We start from the raw sequence: 23955 nt of genomic DNA, 5'->3' as shown, positions 1-23955 counted from the left end.
CAATCAACAAACCTTTATTAAGCTTTTGCTGTGTACCAGGAAACCGTGCTAAGTACTGAATACAAAGGAAAAACTCTCAAGAGGCAAGGTGAGGAGTGGAGAAGAGGGAAAGAGAACATGTAAAATACTAGGTACACAAGATAAATTCAGAGAAAATCATAGGTAAACTTAGGGGGAAAGACTCTAGAAAAGCAGCAGAACCAGAAACAGCTCTTGCACAAGGTAAAGTTTAAGCCGAGTCTGAAGGAAACCAGGAATTCTAAAAGGCTGTGGGGGTAGGGGATGGGGGAGGGGGAGGGCGGGGTGACAGCAATACTACTACTGAAGTGTGTATTACAAAAAGATTTTAAAAAATAACATGAAGGAAAAGGACCTATATGTTAAAAAATATGTACAGCAGCTCTCTCTGTAGTGGTAAAGAATTAGTAATTGAGGGGATGCCAATCGATTGGGGAATGGCTGAACAGGTTGTGGTATATGAGTGTGTTAGAATAATTTCAGTTGTTTTAGGTCATGTTTGACTCTTCATGACCCCATTTAGGGTCTTCTTGGCAAAGATACTAGAGTGGTTTACCATTTTCTTTCCAGCTCACTTTATGAGGAAACTGAGTCAAACAGATTAAGTGATTTGCCCAGGGTCACACAGCTAGCGTCTAAGGCCAGATTTGAACTTGGGAAGATAGAGTTCTCTACTCTATCCATTTTGCTACCTAGCTGCTGATGGAGAACTATTATTCTATAAGAAATGCTGAGCAGGATGTTTTCAGAAAAACCTGGACTTACAACAACTGATGCAAAGAGAAGTAAGCAGAACCAGGAGAACATTATACACAGTAACAGCAATATTGCATGTAAATGACCTAGCTATTCTCAGCAATACAATGATCCAAGACAATGCCAAAGGACTTATGATGAAAAAGTGCTATCCATTTCCAGAGGAAGAACTGATGGAGTCTGAATGCAGATTAAAACATACTTTTTTTAAACTTTATTTTTCTTGGTTTTTTTTGCAACATGGCTAATATAAAAATATGTTTTGCATGACTGCACATGTATAATCTGTATCAAATTGCTTGCCACTTCAAGGAGGGGAAGAAAGGGTAGGGAGAGAATTTAGAAATCAAAATTTTCAAAAAGAATGTTAAAAAATTTACATGTAAGTAGAAAAAATAATAAAATGTTTTTTAAAATGTAAACTTCTTGAGGGCCAGAGTTGCCCTGCTTTTGCATTTGTATACCCATGTGGCACATAGTAAGTACTTAATAATTGCTTTTCATTTCTGTCGAGGACAAACAGATAGATTAATTAATTAAGAGGGGAGTGGGGTGGGAATGAGAACATCCCAGGAGGAGGAGATAGCCAATGCAAAAGCACAAAAATATGGAATTTTGGACTACTAAAGGAAGTAGTCCCTTATTTGACAAAAACTCCTGGAAAAACTATAAAGCAGTTTAGTAGAAATTAGGTTTAGACCAACATCTTACACTGTAAGGTACAATAAGCTCCAAATGGATACATGTTGTAAAAACTGAAGGTCATAAGAGACTAGATCTGTGATTTCATTGTTTTAGAGAACTAAAAACAATGAGGAAACTCTATCTGCTAATGCAGGTCAATGCCAACTCAGCCTTAGAGAGTTTCCTAGAACACCAAGAGCCGTGTAGTATAAGTACATGACAGTTTTTAATCTAGGGTGGGCCCGTGATTAGATCTCGAATCTCTGGCTGCTTTCTTCTGTCTTTATGTTTCCTTGATTAAGTATGGGTCAGTGACTAGTGATCTTGAAAAAATGGACACTCTCAACCTTGCCAGTTGCCTCTGGAGGTAAAGAGTATCAGCTACCGGAGGAAACTATAACCTTCTCCATCTTCATCTTATAGCTGAAGGACCAGAGAAAGCCATGCCCTGACTGGCAAGGAAATCTAGATTTTGTGAATTACTCACAGTGTACACACCCAAGGCACATGGAAAACAGCTGATCACTAGTCCCACAAAGTTGTCTTTACCCTCAAAGGGGTTGAGGGAATATAATGAACATTACGGGTTACTTGAGATGTTTTATGTTTTCTGTGTTTGTTCATCCATATCTTTTTGAGTGCTTAGTATTTATGTACATCCTATGGTACAGGAAGCAAATAGCTATCTTATATTGAACAACTATATTGCTTATTCAGGGACTAATTGGGCAAACCTTAGATATAAGCTATACCTTAGCTTGTTTTAGAGATTTCCCTGGACTCACTACAGGGTGCGGGCAGAGACAGAGAGAGGAGAGGTTAGATTCTATAGGACTTAACACAGTCCACGTGAGCCTAAAGCCTCTTGTTGGAGTACTCTTGGGCCTCTTAAGCCTCGAGAGTACGTTTGCAATATCTCTAGATCCCCTGTAAACAGTCTAAATTGAGATGCTTGGTCTTAGCAAGAACAAGAGCTTTCTGAGTTGTTTTAATCCAGATAACCCAAACCTAGGGCTTGGCTTATGGATCAAGGTACCTCCTGGCTTAGCAGAATCAAATGCAACACAGACTCTGGGGTAGGGGGAGGACAGGCCTCTGGCAGACTCCCTAGGACAGAGTTTTTAATACTCTCTTCTATGGAGCCCTGAAATTTCACAGAAGCTGGCTTGGGCACTGTGGGAGGATTTTGGAAGATGCATTAGGCCTCTATGTTTCAGGTGCTTTTATAAAATCAGAAATTTAAAGGGTTTTTTGGTTCCTCTGTGTTTAAAGCTCTTGGGAAGATGTTAATTCTAAATCCTGTTCCTTGTATTCTTTCTCAAAATATCTTCTCATACAGCTAAGCCATAGCAATATATTTTTTCCAAGTGTATTGAAAAGGCAGGGTGGTATGTTGGGTAGAGCACTGGCCCTGGGAAGCAAGAAGACCTAAGTACAAATCTGACCTCTGACATTACTAGCTGCATGACCCTGGACAAGTCATTGAACCCTATTTGCTTCTGTTTCCTCATCTGTAAAATGAGCTAGAAATGGAAATGGAAAATCACTTTGGCAGTATCTCTGCCTAAGAAAATCCCAAATAGGATCACAAAGAGACACGACGAATCAACAAAAAAAAGAAAAAAAAACTGACAAAAAGCTTTCTCTTAAACTCTATTGCTTCTAATTCTCCTTCTGGAGTCACAGATATTAAGTCTAACTCCTCTTCTAGATAACAATGATAACTAGCATTTGTAAAGTACTTTAATATCTACTTTAATAAATCTCACCTCATTTTATCCTCACAACTACCCTGGGAGGTAGGTGCTATTATAATCCCCATTTTAGAGATGGGGAAATTGAGGCAAACAGAAATTACGTGAATTACCCAGGGTCCCACAGCTGGCGAGTACCTGAGACAGAATTTGAATTCAGGTCTTCCTCACTGTAGGTCTGATACTTGTATCCACTGCACCGCTTAGCTTCTCATTCATCAGTTTGGGAGGCAGTGGTATAGGTATAGAAGAAAAGTATGAGATTGTCAAATCCTGCATCTGATACTTTCCAGGAGGGTATAACCATGGGAAAATAATTTCATTCTTCTGAGTCTCAGTTTTTTCCTATTGCCCGGTGTTGTGAGGATCAAATGAGATAATGTATATACAGGATGTCCCAAAAGTTTTAGTATGATTTTAAGTCTAAAATATTTGCGGGTTTTTGTGGGTCATAAAGTGTTCTGTAGACCTAAAACTTCAATAGAGATACTATCTGCTCTTATTGCCCTTCTCACAAATTCTTTCCTAATTCCTTTAACCATTTCTTATTTATTTATTATTCTTTTCCACTTTATCAATGTCCCTCCTAAAACATGGTATCTAGAACTGAAAACAATAATACATGCTACGGATAATGACATTTCAGCACTCTTTCCGGTGGGCATCCAGGGATGAGAGACTGTTAAATTCATAATAAAAAACAAAAACAAAAACAGAATGACATTTCAGACTTCTTCTTACTCCCATTCTCTTTTAATATGAATTATAGAGTATATACAGCTATAGACATCAATTTTATTTTATTACCTTTGTTCTCATAGATCTCTTTCAAATCACATTGACTGATCAAGGTTCCACTTTTTTTTTGTATAAAGGTTACATGACTTCAGAAATCTTGAAAACCCCTGCACCCAGCCATTCTGTGCCCTCACCCCACTCTTCCTACCTATCCAGAAGCTAACATGATGTAAACAACTGGAATTCAGAACCGAGCCATTTCTTTTGGCTGCATTTTTATTACCCCATCTGCGGGTGGAGTATTCAGCTGCCTACAGTAAGTACATGCCACCATTTGAGTGATGCCAGGAAGTCTTGCCCGCTTATCTATTTGTTTGCTTATTCATTCACTTATCTTTATTTATTTATTCATTCACTCATTCATTTATTCATTTGTTTATTTGTTTAATCTTCTCCATGGGTTTATCAAGGTCCATGGAATCCCACAATTCAAGGTTCAACAGGTGATCGTACAGTGTAGGTCTAGAGCTGTGAAGAACCTCAGAGATTAAATCAAACTCCCTTATTTTACAGATGAGAAAACCAAGGCCTAGAGGAGTTAAATTACTCGCCCATGGTCACACAGACTGTAAGTACCAGAGACAGAACTTAGAACTGAGGTCTCCTAATTCCAGAGGGAAACAAGGTGGCCCAATGGATATGGGAAGACCTGGGCTCATTTTTCATTTTTATTTTTTTAGTTCCAGATTCTCTCCCACTCTCCACCCCTCACTGAGAAGGCAAGAAATATGATGATACTCATGGTACATATGAAGCCAGGCAAAACACATTTTCACATTAGTCATGTCGCAGGGACAAAAAAGAAGCAAGAAAAAGAAAGGAAAAAAAAACAGTTTCAATCTGTACTCAGGGTCCATAAGTTCTCTATCTGGAAGTAGATAGCATTTCTAATCATGAATCCTCTAGCTGTGAGATCCTGGCCAAATCATTTAACCTCTGTGTGCCTCAGTTTCCTCATCTGTGAAATGGGGATAGTGATAGCCCCTACATTCCAGGACTGTTATGGGGATCAAATGAGACATCCACAAAGCATTTAGCACAGTGCATGGCACATAGTAGGTGCTTCATAAATGCTTGTTTCTTTCCTTCCAAAGGTAGTGCTCTTTCTATCGTACCATACTATTGATCTCTAGGTGTAATGTGAATGTGTACAGCCAACTAAAGGAAAAAAAAAATCTCCCTTAGGATCACCTCTACTGCTGGCACTTTGACCACTGTGATTCCTATACCCTGAGCTTCTGCCATAGGAAACTAGGTCTGCATATGTCAATGACAGGGCAGCTAGGTGGTGCTGGGCCTGGAGTCAGGAAGACTCATCTTCCTGAGTTCAAATCTGGCCTCGGACATGTGACCCTGGGCAAGTCATTTAACCCCGTTTACCTCAGTTTCTTCATCTGTAAAAATGAGCTGGAGAAGGAAATGGCAAACCACTCCAGTATCTACACCAAGAAAACCCCAAATGGGAGCACAAAGAGTCAGACGCAACCGAAACAACCAAACAACAACAATAAAATGCATCAAAGAAAATTATAGAGAGAGAAAAGAACTGGATTATAAGACCTAAAGGTGGAAAGAAACTTAGAAATCAGCGAGTCCGGCGGTCCTTCTTTTGTGAAATGGACTCTTTTGACATTCTGATGTAGGCTATGGAGCCCTTCTCAGAAAACTGCTTTTAAATGTATAAAATAAAATCCATAGGATTACAAAGGAAACCAATTATATTGAAACAGTTATCCAGCATTTTTTAAAAAGGTCACGGATGGTGGGTTAAGGACCTTTGATCTAGTTCACCTCCTTTCATTTGACAGGGAAGGAAACCCAGTCCTAAGGGGTCAAGTGATTTGCCCAAGGTCACACAGGAAGTAAAAGACAGAGTCAGAATTCAAATGCAGATGAGGTGACCCAAATCCAGGGCACTTTCAACTGTACAAACTGTGACACAGTGAGCCCGGAATTTTGTATCTGGTTTGTTTACCTTGTAAGAGGCGAGACAAAACCCACAGACTATTGTAATAATTCTGGCCTGCTGTGGGCAGAAATGTTATCCTGTGTCTAACACTGCCAGTGACTGAATGTTCAAGTTGACTTTTTATTTCCGCCGAATGATTTTTTAAAATTGGCTTGAGAGCAAAACAATTGGTAGAGATCTCTAAGGTCGTTTGGGTTTTTCTCCCTTATTTTCCAATAGGTCCACTTAAGAAAAGAGATTCTAAAGAGGTCTAGAACAATGATTTTTAGGCCTTGAGTTTTCTTTAGTTTCATCTAAATCCTGACTATGATTGAGTAATAAAAAGCTTACATTTATTTAGTGCCTCAGGGGTGCAAAGTATTTTCCGTGCATAATACCATTGGGTTCTCATATATAGAGAGGTTAAGTGACTTTCTCAGGGTCACACAGCTAGTACAGGATTTGAATCCAGATCTTGTTTACTCTTCAGTTCAACAGTTTATCCATTATAGGATACTACTTTTTTTGGCTATGGCTAAAAATGCTCATCACCATCAGAGGGCCCAGTAATGTGAGATAGCAAGAATAGGCAATATTTGTCCCATTTTGTAGCTGAGAAAAACTTAACCTCGGAGACACAAAGTCACCCAACCAATTAGTGGCAGAGTCAGGACGATAGCCAGGACTGCAAGCCAGCTCTTTCAACTCCAGCATTCCTTACCCTCTACAATGGGAAATGAAGAAAAGTTCTTTAACTGGTTGAACATTCCTTAGTTTCAATCTAAATCCTGCCTGCTATTGAGTAATACCTTACATCTATATATTAACATTTAGATAGATATAGATAGGCATCTATATGTCTTTATATCTACATAACGATGTAGAGATATTATCTATATATCTCTATATCTACATAGATATGATATCTATCTAGATATCTATATCTATATCTATATATACATATACTGTTGATCAAATCAATAAGTATTAATTAAGTCCTTACTATGTGCCAGGTAACTGTGCTAAGGGCTGAGGATACTAAGAAAAAGGAAAAGGAAAAACAATCTCTGCCCTCAAGGATCTTACATTCTAATGGGAAAGACATTTACATACATATATATATATATTTATATACAAGTCAACGTGCAAAATAGATATAAGGAAATGTCATAGGGACAGGCATTAGCAGCATGGAGTCCAGGAAAGGCTTCCTGAAGAAGGTAGCAATGAGCTGAGTCCTGAAGGAATGCAGGGACTCTAAGAAGCAGAGGTGAGGCAGGAGAATACTCCAGGCATGGGGATAGGGGCCAAGTTTTTATTTCACTTTCATTATCCCAAACGATCATGACTTAACTTGTTCGGGCATTTTGCTAATGGACTTTGCCACCTCCTTGGCAAAACCCTGCTTCTTCGAATAGTTCCCTGTCCAGTTAAAAAGGATCCCTACCTTCTCCCTTTTCACCCTCTTGACCCTGATCAATAAAGGAGCCCATTCAATAATAACAATTATTTATTAAGTCCCTGCTCGGTGCCAGGCATTGTGCTAAACACTGGGGTTACAAAGGCAAAACTAGTCCCTGACCTCAAGGAGCTCATAATCTAATGGGGAAAGGTGAACAATAATATATAAACAAGATATGTACACAATAAATTGAAGATAATTTAGGGGGTTCAAGAAAGGCTTCTAGCAGAAGGCAGAATTTTAGTTTGAAGGCAGTCACAGAAGCCAGGGAGCAGAGACAAAAGAAGTTTCCCTAAAGAAGTCTAGGGAGGTTTTTGCGAAGGGAGGGAGTCCTCCCTTTATATGAGGGAGTCCTCAGACACACAGCGAAAGGACATAGGAGACAGCATTATATGAGGGAGTCCTCAGACACACAGCAAAAGGGCATAGGAGATGAGCATAAACAGTCCTTTGAGAGACTGTATTAGTTACCACAATAATAGCAGTGTTGTCCATTCCTCATAGCCAGTCAGATGAAATGAATATTACTGGCATAGAACACGAAACATTCAACTTCTCACAATATTTTAATTACTGGACACCTGCTTCATTTCTCCCTGGTCAAAGTGCCCATGGATCTGTGCACCCTCTTAGGCTTTTGATAAAGACTTGTTGACCGATTCCAAAAACATTAAAAAGTGTATGCAAATTCTCTAAGAAGGAGAGAGAAGAAAGAGTCCTGGGCTTGAAGCCAAGAGTCCAATGTTCTTGATCCAGCATAACCTGGGACTACGCACCCTGTTAGGATGTGGATAGACTTGTTGACTGATTCCAAAAATGTTTTAAAAACTGTATGCAAATTCTCTAAGAAGAAGGAGAGAGAAGAAAGAGTCCTGGGCTTGCAGCCAACAGTCCAATGTTCTTGATCCAGCATAACCTGGGACTACGCACCCTGTTAGGATTTGGATAGACTTGTTGACTGATTCCAAAAATGTTTTAAAAACTGTATGCAAATTCTCTAAGAAGGAGAGAGAAGAAAGAGTCCTGGGCTTGAAGTCAAGAGTCCAATGTTCTTGATCCAGCATAACCTGGGACTATGCACCCTGTTAGGATTTGGATAAAGACTAGTTGACTGATTCCAAAAACATATTAAAAAGTGTATGCAAATTTTCTAAGAAGGAGAGGGAAGAAACAGTCCTGGGCTTGAAGCCAAGAGTCCAATGTTCTTGATCCAGCATAACCTGGGACTATGCACCCTGTTAGGATTTTGATAAAGACTTGTTGACTGATTCCAAAAATGTACTAAAAAATACATGCAAATTCTCTAAGAAGAAGGAGAGAAAAGAAAGAGTCCTGGGCTTGAAGCCAAGAGTCCAATGTTTTTTGACCCGGTACAGGCCACTAAATAACTGTGTGGCCCTAGCTAAGTCTCTAGGCCTTGATTTTCTTTTCCGTAAAATGAGCAAAATTGGACTAGTGTCCAATTAGTCCAAAAAGGACTCATATCCTTTCCAGTTCTAGAATTCTATAATTATCTCCTTCAATCGCTTTCAAATACACATGTGCGCGGGCATGCACACGCGCACACACACGCGCACACACACGCGCACACACACACACACACACACACACACACACCACAGTCAATTTTTGGCCAAGCCTTATCAAAATCTGAATGCTTACAAATTTAAAAGATAAGCCCACACATCCATTGCTACATAAAGCCAGAGACTAAACCGATGACAACATTGCTATACACATGGGAAAGGCTGGGTCCATTCAAATAATTCTTAGTCCATTTTCCCCCCTTCAATTCAATCAACAGACTCATTTACATGGCACACCCTAAGTTAGCACCACACAGAACTGTACATGTATACAACAAAACATGTACATATAGGCTTGCACATTTTAGGTTTTATGTCACACTATATATATCTATATATATATAGATATATATAGGTATACACACATATACATATATACTCATGTATGTGCATATATAAGCATATATACGCACATACATATACAGACATATACACACAAAGATATACATATACCCATATGTACATATACTTATTTACACATACATATACTTAGATATCTATAATCATACACAAATATAGACATTCATACACATCTGTGTATATGTCATACTTGTTAAGTATTATATCATGCTATATGTAGCACTGTTAGTAGCCAGCTAACCCCTCTGAGACTCATATGAAGATTATAATATTTTTCATTTTCATTACATAGATTTTTATTGGACATCTAATGGACAAGTGAAATTCTGTATAAATGGGACTATAATAAGCTCCAGCCCAGAGATTAATAACTGTGACCCTTGGCCACAGAAGACTTGACAAGGACCCCTCAGCTTGCATACCACCCCAAGACACTAGTCACATTTGGGGATTTCAGGGAGCATAGACAAGGTCTCACGCTATTGATCAACTATAGAGGTTAATGACAAATTAATTTAGGGTACTTACTCATTCATACAAAAAGGGCATAAAACTTGTGAGCCCTCCACCTCTCTACCCTCTCTAAGGACCCATTCTGGCATCATGAAAAGAAATGATGTCCCACATGGAGGCAGCTGAATCCAAGGGGGCAGAAGAAAATCAAAAACTTGGTTTAGGCAGGCAGTGGACCACAATTGGGGGTGTTAAATCTACACAGACAAAGGGAGCTACATAGCCTTCCTAAGCTAATGCGAATAAGCACAGGAGTTGATGGAATTCCACTGGTGTCAAGGGCTGTACTCATAGACTTTTCCATATCTGTATACATACTCCCCCCCACCTACCCACCCACCCTTTTAGGTGAATAGGCCAGATCTAAATGGTAAGCACCACTCAACAATTCCCAGAAGGAGAATTCTGGCCTGGGGCTGTTCATGTTCAATCCTGATCTTGTCCCCTGCCCTGGAATGTAAGATTCTTAAGGGTGAGGACTATTACTGCACTTTGTCTTCTTATCTCCAGTCCCTAACATAATGATTTTATGAGTGAACTCTCTCTGCTAGTGCTGATTAGCAGAATTGCCTAGGCTCTGGAAAGGTTAAGTGACTTGCCCCAGGTTTTTTAGCCAGCTTGTAACAAACTAGACTTGAATGCATACCTTACTGACTCCAAGGTCAGCTCTCCATCCACTCTATGTCTGCTGCCTCTCAATAGGGAATATTTGTTAAATTGAACTGAATTGACACCATAGCTCTTCCCATTTCTGATTCTGGTAGACTGAGAATGTGACATCATAGTCAACAGTTATTTTTGGAACCTCCTCCAAGGCTGAGTGGTTGGTCAGCTTTTCCTTCTCTTGCTTTCCCCATTCCTTTCATTCTCCCTCCTCTAGCCATTGTTTTACCAACAAAGACAGAAAAGAGAAGCCTAAAGGTAAACATAATTGTGTCTTCTAATATCTGAAGAGCTCTCATGATGAAAAGGGGACAGTTTTGTTTTGCTTGGTCCAAGGAGAAGAAATGTGTCACAAAGCTTGATTTGAGGATAAGGATCCCAATTAACTAGATCTGTCTGAAAGTGGAATGAACAGTCTTGGAAGATGTTAAATTCCACCTCATTGGAGGTCTTCAAACAAGGACTGCATAACCACTTGTCAGTTATATTGTAGAGGAGATTCCTGTTCAGGTATGGTTTAGACTAGACGATTCTCAAGTTGGGTTCTATGTCCCAAGAGGCCTAAATTCTTTTCAAGCCACCCTAAATTTTTACTATACTTCATATTAATGCTTCCTTTGCCTTTCAGTACCCTATAGTATTTACACTGGTTTGGAAGAGTAACCTCAATGACTTTTAGTGTGAAGCTTGGCTTTAATAAATAATACTGCAGTTGGGGATTAGGGGTAGCCCTTTAGTCCAGCCCAGGTGAACTGGTTTCCTAAGGTCAGATGACTCAGGATCAGAGGATCATATATTTCTACAATTAGAAAGGACCTTTAAGATTACTAACCTCCTATTTTGCAGATGAGGAAATTAAGTCTCAAAATGGTTAAATGGTTAAGTGAATTATCCAAGGTCACTCAGGATATGGCTGAATATTCTTCTAGGAATCCCAAGGATATCTTACCCACATTTCAGCTATTTTTACCCTATAATTTAATCCCTAGTTCCTGTGCCTCTCCCCACTCCTATCCCTGATTCATCCTCTCCTCCCAAGAACATTTAATCTTGCAACAATCTATAATGTAATATTTCAATGTATCCATGACTTCACTAATATGAGTTCTTTCCCCATTGGTGTAAGCTGTACAATTTTCTTTACCTTTTTTGTGACCTTTGATGATGTCCCCTCTGTAAATACTTCAACGATGGTCCTAACATGCTGGAAGCCTTCTTCTAGATCATGGAATCATAGAATCTCCGGGTGGCAAAAAGATCTTAAAAGCCATCTAATCCAACCCATAACTGAACAAGAAATTTCTGCTACAACATATCTGATAAATGATTGTCCTGGTTTTCCTTTAAGGTTTCCAACGAGGGTGAATTCACCACTTCCTAAGACTGTCCATTCTCCTTGTGGGCAGCACTAATTGTTAGGAAATTTTCTCCATTACATCAAGTCAAACTTGTCTCTTTGCAACTCCCACCCACTGCTTCTAGTTCTGCCCTCTGGGTGATCTCTATCACACAGAATGAAAAACAAGTAAACACTCAGACCATCTATGAGTTATCCTTCACCCTCAATATGGCACGAGCTCACTTCCCCTTCTAATTATACATTTTTCTGAAGGTATTGTTTACCCAGCTTCTCTCAAACCTTCATTGGTAATATGTTGCAACCCACTCATGCCCACTGGGTACAATGAAGAGGCAACCTTTATTTCCCATAATTTCTCCTCAGTACCTATATTCACCATCTCTGTGTCTTTTTAAGGCCTTGAAGAGGAATTAGTCTTTAAATCCATGGCAAAGGACATCAATTAGTAGGATTATGTTGTTTTTTCCATTAAGACTTTCATTTTAAATAAATTTTTTTGTATTTATAATTTTTAGAGAGTTTTTTCCCCTTGGGAGAGGATGCAGAATATAGTGAGTAACAGAATAATCTACTAGATTTGAAACCTCCCCTTTGATAAGGTTTCTAGGATACGTCCAAATAGGGTCATCTCCTCTCTCTTGAACATCCCCTGTTTGCATTCTTTGTTCAGTGACCACTGACTGATATGGTCCATGCCCTAGCTTATGCTATATTTTTTGGCTAAAAGGGATTTAGAAATAGCTCAGTATATTAAAAGATAGTGGGTTTTCATCATTAGCAAAAGAAAATTAAAGGAAACAACATTTAGAAATATGACAGGGCATGTGATACAAAGCATACATGGGCTTACCTGAAAAGTTGAGCATAATTCTATGGGGGATGGGAGTGGGAATGAATCTCTAATGGAATTGGGAATTTTAAAGCATTTTTTAAATGAAAAGATCTGATGTGAATATACACGTCAAGAGAAAACTAGAAAAGAAATGTTATTTGAGCAATTGGAAGATGCTTACAATGATACAGTGCTAACATCTAATAGGGAGAGAAGAAACTTCATGGCCTTAATGCTTTCAAAGGTTATTGAGAAAGTTAAACGAGAAAAACAGGACCTGGGGATATATACTGGCTGCATTCTTAAGGTTTGAAGAGGAGAATGAGAAGAAGGAGTAAAAGGAATTCATTAGTATGGAAAGGAGGAAGAAAGAGGCAAAACTTGTTATTTCTCATAATTAAAGTGTGTGAGAACACAGGAATACAAATTCTCCCTTCTCAAGGGAAGGTTCATGAGGGTCAGGCATATGATGAGTTTCACTCTTATCTAAGAAGAGGGGTTGAATATATGCATATGCAAGTATAATCACACCAACACACACACACATACACACACACACACACACACACACACACACACACACACACACAGAATTTGGTGTAGAATTACACCAGACTCAACAGGGAAACAGGCATTAATAGGAAGAAGTAGGTAAGGGAGAGGATAATGCCAGAGAAGGAATATTTGCAAACAAAACAACCTTCCTGATCCTGAAGAGGAATTAAAAAGAAAAAAAAGCAAACAAAGAACTACATTCTGAAGGAGTGCCCAAAGACTGGGGAATGGCTAAAGAAACAATAGTACATGCATGGATTGGAACAGTATTGTGCCATAAGAAATGACAAAGGAGATCATTTCAAAGAATTTTGGCAAGTATGAATTAGTGCAGAGTAAAGTAAGCAGAACCAGAGAACAATTTGTACAATAACATCAACACTGTAAAAAAAAAAAGTAACTCTGAAAGACATAAGAACTTTCATCAAAGCGATGACAAATCACAACTCTGGAGCACCTACCTACCAATGAAGTGTTTCCCACCTTCTGATAGAGAAGTAATAGACTCAAGTTGAGCAAAGAGATAGGAACATTAACCACTGTGTGCATTTGCTTTGCTTAACTATGCTTCATTGTTATAAGATGTTTTTCCCCTCTATATTTATTGTGGGGGTGGGGGGAAGAGTGTGAAGGGGTTAGCAAGAGAAATGCCAAAAAACAGAGGAGTATTAAAACAGTTTTTTTTTTAAATGCATGGAAGAGAACAGATAAAAGCTCAGAAGGAAGCAGAGACAAACAGGACAGTTTTTAAAGTAATGAGTTGAGCTTATTACATATTTTTTAAAGAAAAACTAAGCTGTATAAAATGGAGATTGTCAGTTTCATATAGATCCTCTTTTGTGTTCTCTCTTATATATGTAAATGCTTGGATTTGGGAAGTCTTTACACTTACAATAAAAAAATTAATTTTTTAAAAAATATCCATCTGGCAACTGTGTTGGAGACGGATTGGAGAGAAGGGAGCCCACAGGCAGCGAGACCAATCCAAAGCTGCATTAGTCTAAGTGGGAGAGTATGAACTAGTGGTCAGTCAAATGGAGAGGAGAAGGATATGAAAGACGGAGAAGAGGTAGAATCATCGAGACTTAGCAATTGATTGAATACAAGAAATGAGGGAGAGTGAAGACTCAGGGATAACACTGAAGTTGCAAACTTGGGTGGCTGGAAGGATAGTGGATCTGTAACAGGAAAGAGGAAGTTTAGAAGAAAGATGATTTTGGGAAGGGGGAACAGTACACAAGTTCTTCTTGGACATATTGAAGTTGAGATACCTATGTGGCATCCACTTGAAGGTAAACTGGATTCTGTATAATTATAATGACCAAGGTTGTCCTCAAAGCGGGGACGTAAGAGTGTTCCTCCCTTCATTCTTTGCAAAGAGAGGGATTGTGGGTGTGAAACACTGCATGGATCAGACTCGGTTATTGTTTTGGTTAGCACTGCTAAACTCTTTTCTTTTTTAAATTCTTTGTTATAGGGGTTGGTTCTTTGAGAAAGGGGTAGGGAGGAATATAGTGGGAAATTAAAGTAGTAAAATGAGTTATAAATATAAATTTTTAAATAATTCCAAAAACAAAATGGTTAAGAAAGAAGGAAGGAAGGAAAGAAGGAAAGAACAGAAAAAGAGAGGAGAGGAGAGGAGATAGGAGGGGAAGGGAGAGGAGGGGAGCGGAAGGGAGGAGAGGAGAGGAGAGGAGAGGAGAGGAGAAAGGTGGGAGAGCATCTAGCTTCCAAGACAGTGATAGAAGACTGGTGCTCTGGGGAGAGACAGGGGCTGGATAAGATATGGCATTGATTTGCATAAGAGATCAACCTGACCTTTCATAAAGATAGTGTTGCATAGCAAATAGGGTGCTGAATTTGGAATCAGAAAAGTTTGAGTTCAAATTCTGCCTCTGCTATTGACAAACTTGTAATCTTGTACAAATTATCTACTTCTTATGAGCCTGGAGCTAATTCCTAGGACTCACCTACTAAATCACAGATGAATAGCAATCTGTGATATACCCAGCTAGAGGGAGTTCTTACAACAGGAATTTCATGCACTGAAAATATCACAAAACTTTTATGTGTTTGTGTTAAGTTGGTCCATCATTCTAGCCTGGTGAGATAATTTAGGACCTGTATTTTGTCATCCAACATGCTCTCAACTTTAAATCATCTGAAAATCTGATAAGCATGCCATTTATGCCTTCATCCACATTACTGATAAAAAAAAATGAAAAGCACAGGGTCAGTAATAGATTTCTGGGGCACTTCATTAGAGATTTCCCTCAAAGTTGAAATCAAGCAACAACTACTCTTTGGGTTTAGTTGTTCAGCCAGTTCCAAATCCACCTAACTATACTATCATATTTCGTCTTAGTTTATAAAACATTTACCCATTGGTTTTCTTTGAAGTCCTAGACAATTTTATGTCTCAGACACACACTACCTTATCAAAATTGTAAAAAATATCATTTATTCAACTCAATTCAATTCCACACATGATTACAGAGTGCTTCTAGCTCAGCAGTGTGCTCAGTGCTAGGGTCTGGGGAATGGAGTGTGTATGTGAGATATGTGAGATATGTGCGTGTGTGTGTGTGTGTGTGTGTGTGTGTGTGTGTGTAGCCACAATTATATATATGGCCAGTCCCTAAGTAGCTCATAATCTCCTTGCTTTCCCTAAACTAAACATTCCACTTCCTGACTCTATCTTTGCATGGGTTCTTCCTTATATCTGCAATGTACTCCCTCTTTACTTTGACTTCTTAGAATCCATAGCTTTTGTCAAAGTTCAATTTAGGTATCCACATTCTCCAGGAAGCTTTTTTTTATTACTGATACTCTCATTCTCTTCAAATTATTTTCTATTTTCTTATCTATGTATATATTTTAATCACCTATTAAAATGTATACCTCTTGAGGGCAGGAACCATTTGATTTTTTTTCTTCATAGCTCTGGCATCTAACAAGCACCTTGCATAGTAGGTACTCAGGATCACAGAATCATAGATTTAGAAATAGAAGGTTCATTCCTTCTAGTTCATTCCTATCATTTTAGAAATGAGGAACTAAGGATCCAAGATGTTAAGTGTCTTACCCAAGATCACCTAGGTCATAAGTGGTAGAGTTGAGATTCAAATCCTCTGATTCCAAATCCAATATTCCTTCAGCTTGTTGAGTGGAAATCTTATTGAAGACAAAACTTACACAACACATGAAAGACTTACAAGGCAATAGCATCTAATACTGTGCAGATTGAATATACAGTCAAATGTCTTAATGCACAATTCATGTATACCATAGATGATCAGAAAGGAGAAAAATCAATGTTGTCTGGATTGACAAAAGCTCAGTGGGAGGGGTAACTATTTAAACCATATCAATGCTGGAAGAACTTTGGGGATCATGTAAGAAGATAAAGTCACAAGGTCAAACAGCAAGTAAGTGGCACCTGAAGGTAGCCTTGCTTCACAGGTTCACAATTTCATCAGTGTGGAATCACAACAGTTCTAGGCCCTAGTAGATGGTCTTCAGAAACTGCTATGGATAAGAACAAATAATAAAATTTGGAACTATGCCCAAAGGGCTACAAAAATGTTCATACCCTTTGACCCAGCAATACCACTTCTAGGACTGTATCCCAAAGAGATCACACAAGTGGGAAAAGGACTCGTATGTACAAAAATATTTATAGCGGCTCTTTTTGTAGTAGCAAAGAATTGGAAATCAAGGGGATGCCCATCAATTGGGGAATGGCTGAACAAGTTATGGTATATGAAGGTAATGGAATACTATTGTGCTATAGGAGATGGGGAACATCCAGACTTCATAATAACCTGGAAAAACCTACACGATATAATGCTGAGTGAGCAGAGCAGAACCAGGAAAACATTATACACAACCACAGATATATGGATTCTGTGATGACTAACCCTGAAAGACTTCGCTCTTCTCAGCAATACAAAGTTCAAAGACAACTCCAAAGGACTCATGATGGAGAGAGCTATCTACATCCAGAGAAAGAACTATGGAGTCTGAATGCAGATTAAGACAAACTTTGCTCTCCTTTTTTTCCTCTCTTGTTTTTTTGTTTTGTTTTTGTTTCTTCTTTCTCATGATTCATTCCATCATAATTCTTCTTTACAACTTGACTATTGTGTAAATAAGTTCAATGCAAAGTCATGTCTAGAAGATATATCGGATTCCATGCCGTCTTGGGTGGGGGAAGGGAGGAAGAAAATCTGGAACTCAAAATCATGCGGAACTGAGTTTTATAAGCTAAAAATAAAAAACCTTAATCTAAAAAAAATAAAGCAAATTCCTATACCTGAAAAAAAAATCTCTCAGTGGCCAACCTTCTGATGATGAGTCTCTCAATATTTAACTAAACTTCTTCTTAAGCCTGTACTTCGACTTTCCACCTTTGGTAGGAATGTTGAGAGCCAGCCTAAAATAATCTCCTAATACCCAGGTTCACCTCCAAGCAATGATAAGGCATCCGAGTTAATGTCTATAAAGGATGGTCTCATTTACTGATACCAGAGAAATATAAGACAACGAAAATGCCACCCCTTTATTACCCAACACATCAGTGTTTCCTAGTTAATGCTTGAATGGCTTTTGTTTTCAAACTTGGCAGCCCCTATACAAAATAAACTTCTTTGTGCCATGAAACAATCTTTCTGTGATGCTGCCTTGGGGTTTCCTACAGTTTCCTAAATAAAATGAAACATCACATTCAGGTTGGAACTCTTACCACAAACTAGATACCATTTGTAATTCTGCGCTTCTCTTAAAAACAAACACTCAGATTCACTCTAACTCAGTTTGGATTCAATCTGGCCGGCTGGCATTAGTGTCACAAATGCTCAGATTACTTAAGAGTCTAGCCTATGGTGTGATCTCTTAAGAGTTTGGCCAATATAACAAATCTTTAATAAACTTTGTCTTTTTCTTTGGCTGAGAAAAACAAACAAAACAAACAAACAAAAAGCCTCCTTCTATGTCTGAATCAGGGGTTTCACTTAAAGGGAGGTTTCTCAATTGTCATTATCCATCCACCTTCCTTTAAGAACTATAAACCTGAAAAGACTAAGGCCTAAAATTATTGAAATACAGTTTGGTAATCCACAAATATGATGCCAAACTGGCTTGAGTCAGGAGGATTCCTGAAGAAGCATTCAATATCTTAGGTAAAGTCAATTTCATAGTTTAAAAAATTACACTTTATCTCAAAAATAAATTTTATACTAATATAAATCAAAGGAATGGTTATATTTTTCCATTGCTATTCTTAATTAAAATCATTTGTAATTTTAAAATTGCTACTAAAAGACCCTAAAATCAGCTTTATGTAAATCATTGTTCAGCCTTATGAAAAATGATCCTATTACTGTAGTAGGACTAAAACAGTACTGAAATTCAGTCACTTACAAAATGGTCTCTAAGGTCTCTTCCAAGTCACAGATTTTTATCTTATTTAACTGACATTTATTAAGCACCTATTAGGTATCATATGATTATAAACTTAAAAGTCATTTGGTCCAACTCCGGCATTCCTCAGATGAGGAACCTGTGGCCCAGAGCAGTTCAAGCGACTTCCCCAGAGTCACAAAAGTAGTAAGGGTCAGAGCCAGATTTGAAAAGGTCATCTGACCTTAAATGCTACATTCTTCCCACTTCACCACAACACAAGACAACACTGTGTTTGGCACCAGAGATAGACACAAAAATCAAACTTTTGTCCTCAAGGAGTTTGCATTCTACAGGGAGTGAGGAATGCAACATGCATACAAGTAAGTAAAGACAAAGAAATTTCCTGAGAAATAGTCCAAAGAGCTAGGGACATCAGAAAAGGACCCGAGATAAGCCTAAAGGGAAGATTGGGCACCAGGATACCATATGATATATCAAAGGAGAAAAGTTTTTGTGTCATGAATAAACCCAGATCTTCTAAGAAAACGACAGCACACTTTTGAACATGTATTGTAAAGATATTCTCAATTGGTGCTAAGGAAGCATCTCAGAAGATTTTAATTCATGAGTCTTCAATTCGGATTTAGTACATTTTTTAGAGAAGAGAAGTAAGTAAGAAACGTATCCTTAACATGTATGGGGGGGTGGGGGAAGGTCTCTGGGGGAAAGAGAAGATTTATTTCAGTTTCTAACTTCAGCATCCTTAAAATCCTGACTTAATTTAAAAGACCCTCATGATTACATTTCATTCTATAATCATCCCTTTTAAGAAAGCCTTCTATTGGGAAACAGCTCAGACTCCATTCAACTTATAAAATTTTATAGAATAAGTCCTTCCTCGGACACTTTGGAGAAGGAGCTCCCTCATGATTGAGGCCCAACCCTCAGCCATCTATGGCAACTGTACATCAGATACATCAGAATGTGGTCCAACAGAGACCACAGACTTTATTAGCCACATTTAAACTAACTTTTATTGGAAAAATGCTACTGGTGAAGCTGTTAATCAAGTTGTATACATAGCAATTAATTTTAAGTGTTTAGATATGTTTAGATAATGAACCACATAAGCCTCCTATAATTAAAAATTATTTTTAAAATGACCTGATTCATCCTTCATATGCATATATAGCTCTATCACATACACCATAGTCTGATATGTACAGCTTATGATGTCCCCTCTTGAAGCACAGAATTGTGGTGAAGGGTACCTGTATTGAAGCCTCTATATGCAAAGCTCCACTCAAAATTTGTGAGTCTTGGCTGACTAATTTCTATCAGTCTGTTGGCTTGACTGAGGCACCAGATATTATGAAGCTATAACCTTGTATATATGTGTAACTTCACTCCCACCCTCAGCCTGAGGCAGTTTACAGAAGGACAGTCCTGTAATGCTGAGTGCTACATCCCATTCACCACTGGAAATTTGGTACCTTGCCCAGCCTTTCACCCATCTGGAGTCTTTTTCCTTCAAAAAGGCTCTCACCCATCAGAAGGATCTTTTCCCTCTGTGAATGCAGCACTCAACATCACAGGAGTGTCCTGCAGGAAACTGCCCCAGCCTTGAAGCAAGATGGAGTTACATGTGTAATGAACAGAATACTGTCTATGATATTTCTTACTTCTCTAGAAGAAGGAAGAAGAGGGGAAAATCAATGGGAGAAAAAGATCACATCACAGTTCTAGAGCTTAATGAGACCTCAGAGGCCATCTAGTTCAATTTCCTAATTTTATACATGAGGAAACTAATTCCCAAGGAAGTAAAGTGACTTGTCCAGAGTCACAAGGCACAAACCCAGATCTTCTTGATTCTAAGTCCAATGACCTAAGCACTATACTGGTATGAATGCTGGTTCCTGTGATGAAAGAAAAAGAAAGAAAGAAAGAGAGAGAGAGAGAGAGAGAGAGAGAGAGAGAGAGAGAGAGAGAGGAGAAAGAAAGAAAGAAAGAAAGAAAGAAAGAAAGAAAGAAAGAAAGAAAGAAAGAAAGAAAGGAAGAAGGAAAGAAAGAAAAGGAAAAGGAAGGAAGAGAAGAAAGGAAAAAAAAGAAAGAAAAAGGAGTCAGAGAGGGATTAAAGGAAGGGAGGAAGGAAGGAAGGAAAAAGAGAAAGGAGAAGGAGTAGGAGAGAAGGGGGAGAAAGGAAGGAAGGAAGGAAGAAAGAGAGAGAGAGAGAGGATACCAAGGATGATATGATCTTGGGACTACACATAGAAGGAGCCTTCAAGGCAATCTTGTTCAAGCCCTTCATTTTACACGTGAATAAACCAAATCACTTGCCCACGGTCACATAGGCAGCAAGCATCAGAGATAGGATCTGAATATTTTTCCATTGTACCCCGAAGGTCACGAAAGTCAATAGTCCTTATGATGTGATAGCAGAAGCTTGGGAGAGCCACAGGGAGAGAATATCCTCACGCAGAGGGGTATGGTATATATAGTAGAACAGGCACAGGACTGGGATTCTTTGCCTGCCTCTACCACCGTATGGATAACCTCGGGAAAGTCACTTAACTTCCCTAGACCTCAGATTCCTCATTTGTAAACCAAAAAAGTTGGACTAGGTGTCCACAGAGGTCCCTTCCAGCTTAAGTCTATGATTCCATGACCCTTCTGCCCTCATTGTGTAATTCACCTTTCTTTGTGCCTCAGTTTCTGCCTCCAGAGAAATGGAGAAATTTCCTCCATTAAGGACTTCATAATCATTAAAATTCTAAATTACTTAGATAAAAGAAGTCATAGAGGCTATAGAGAAATAGAAAGGAGTAGATCCTTCCATTGGAAGCTCAAAGAGTAAGGCAAATATCATCTTGAATAACGTTAGGGCTTCTAATCTGACTCCTTCCTCTTTATAGCTGAGTAAACTGGGAGAGGCTGGGTAACACAACTAATTAGTGTTACAGTTGGGCCAAGAATCCAGGCCTCCTGACTCCTCTCATTAAGTAGAACTATCATTCTTAATTTTAAAGACCAAAAAGGTTAAACGAATTGTTTGTCTTACGGAGCACCTTTCTTTAATATAGAGTAAATGCGTCTGCAACCACATCATGCAACATATATACCAGTGCCTTTGATACTCATACACGCCTTGGGCAGTGTAGAAAATTTCCTATTAATAATTTAGTTCATCTATTCAGCTATGGTCCAACCCATTTGCAGGCAAAACAAGGCAGGACTCAGTTGCCAAGATTTTTTAAAGGAACATTTTGACTCCTTTTCTGTATAATAATGGTTTCATTTAAACATACATCTCGCCTCATGGAAGATGAGCAAAGGACTAGTGGGCAGAATATCATTTACATTGTCAGATGTAGTCATTGTATCAGGCGTTTTTGCTTCTTTCCTTTATTTACGAGGAAGATTCAGTCTAGATGGAATGGTTTTTCTCTTTTAGACACAACTGAAAACTTTAAAATCCTAATAAGAAAAAAATGAATATATTTAAAATGTCAATGGAATATCCATAACATTCTAGTCACCTACCATTTTTAATACACAAAGAATTCAATTTCAATACCTTTTAGGGGTATAGGTACATTTTGATATAAGTAAAGTACATAGATAATATAAATATAGTACCAGCTGTATAAATGTCAGCTATCTTGATTTATAAATTATATTATGTATTTGCATATGAAGTTGTACAGCTATAGAGCCTATCAAAAATATACCATTTTATCAAAACCACGAAAATTACACAACCAATTTTCAATTATTCACAGTTAATTTATTCACATTACTAACAAATCTTTTTCTTTTGACATCACCTTTTTCCTTTTATTGATTTACTACTATTTCTATTTACTCTTATCCTGAATTGGTACCCCTAGGAAAGATGTGAGCCAGACAGTAAGAGCATATACTTAAGGAGAAATGGAGTTCTTCTTTGGGGTGGAACTTGGTGATTGATGACACTGCTTACTCCCAATTTAAAGCGGGTATAGGGAATAAGTGAAGAGAGGTATGGAATAAGAAACCTGGGGAGCTTTCTCATTCATTGAGTCCAGTCTTAACAGTGGAGCTTCATTACTTTAGTAGAATTTTGAATTCACGGATAAGAGACACTCAAAATCAAATATAAGTACAAAAAAGAATCCAATATATTTTTTCCTTTACTCACCAATTTGATTTTTCCACGACAATGTGAACCCTTTATCCAGGCACATAATCAGCAGTGTTATGCCTGAGTATACCTATCTCTGAGTCTCAATTTCTCTAGCTGTAAAATAATATTTGCATTGCCTAATTCATAAGGTTTATTTAAAAAGTTATTTGTGCATCTTAAAGTACTATGTGTTATCGAATTTAACAAACTTAAGTGCCTGCTACATACAAGGGACTGTTTCAGTGCCAGGTTACAGAGAAAACAATCCCTGCTCTCAAGGAGCTTATATTCTATTAAATGATTACTGTTGGGATGATGATGATAATCAGGAGTCACTATATCATTCATTTTTTTTCATAAAATCAATCAATTAATATTTATTCTTATCCCTGGAATTCCTTCTTCCTTTGTTACCCCATTTCTACATAGTTCAAAATCCTGTAAGGCCCAGATCAAATACCCACCTCTGCTAATACCTAACAGAAGAGATCTCTCCGTCCTCTGAAGAGTCATAGTACTTAGGTTTACCTTTATTATGCATTTATCATATGCTATTTCTTATTATAATTAATTGTATCCATATCTTTTCTTCCTTGGTATATCAAGAACTTCTGTGGGGTGGAGGCCATCTCCCCTAAATCTTCCTACCTCTCTCAGTACCTAAAGATATACTGCACATAGTAGGCACTTGATAAATCTCTGCCTAATGAACTACTGCAAAACACTATCAAATGTTTTACTCTGTCACATAAATTATTTTTCATATGTGAAGCTATGTAAATATTCTGGAATTTTATAGAGAGAAATGAAATGTTGATGTCCTAATGATCAAACTGAATTACAATTAAATCCCAACAATCTATTAAGTGGAAGACAGCATTTAGCAAACAAGCATTCAGTCAATAAAGATTTTTTTAAACCTTAAATAACATTTTTTAAAATCCAGAAATATGGTAGAATCCCATTATAAGAACTCATTTATTATGTAGGTTTAGCTACAGAACACTTAAATCATGACACCCTCAAATGAATGTGTTATATTCTGACACACACACACCCTTAGTTACAAAGGACGCCCACAGATTTTTCTTCAGAACGTGG

The 23955-nt window shown here is 38.1% G+C and overlaps 1 protein-coding gene across 1 annotated transcript in view; it reads right to left on the bottom strand.

The window, feature by feature from the left end:
- Positions 1 to 23955, bottom strand: part of SLC2A12 (solute carrier family 2 member 12) — a gene marked incomplete at its 5' end in the record, with an annotated part of 74458 nt that overhangs the window by 49438 nt on the left and 1065 nt on the right. The gene's annotated exons all lie outside the window — the stretch shown is intronic.

Source organism: Trichosurus vulpecula, chromosome 7 (genome assembly GCF_011100635.1).
Source record: "Trichosurus vulpecula isolate mTriVul1 chromosome 7, mTriVul1.pri, whole genome shotgun sequence".
Lineage (NCBI taxonomy): Eukaryota > Metazoa > Chordata > Mammalia > Diprotodontia > Phalangeridae > Trichosurus > Trichosurus vulpecula.
This window is presented reverse-complemented; position numbering and strand designations above follow the sequence as displayed.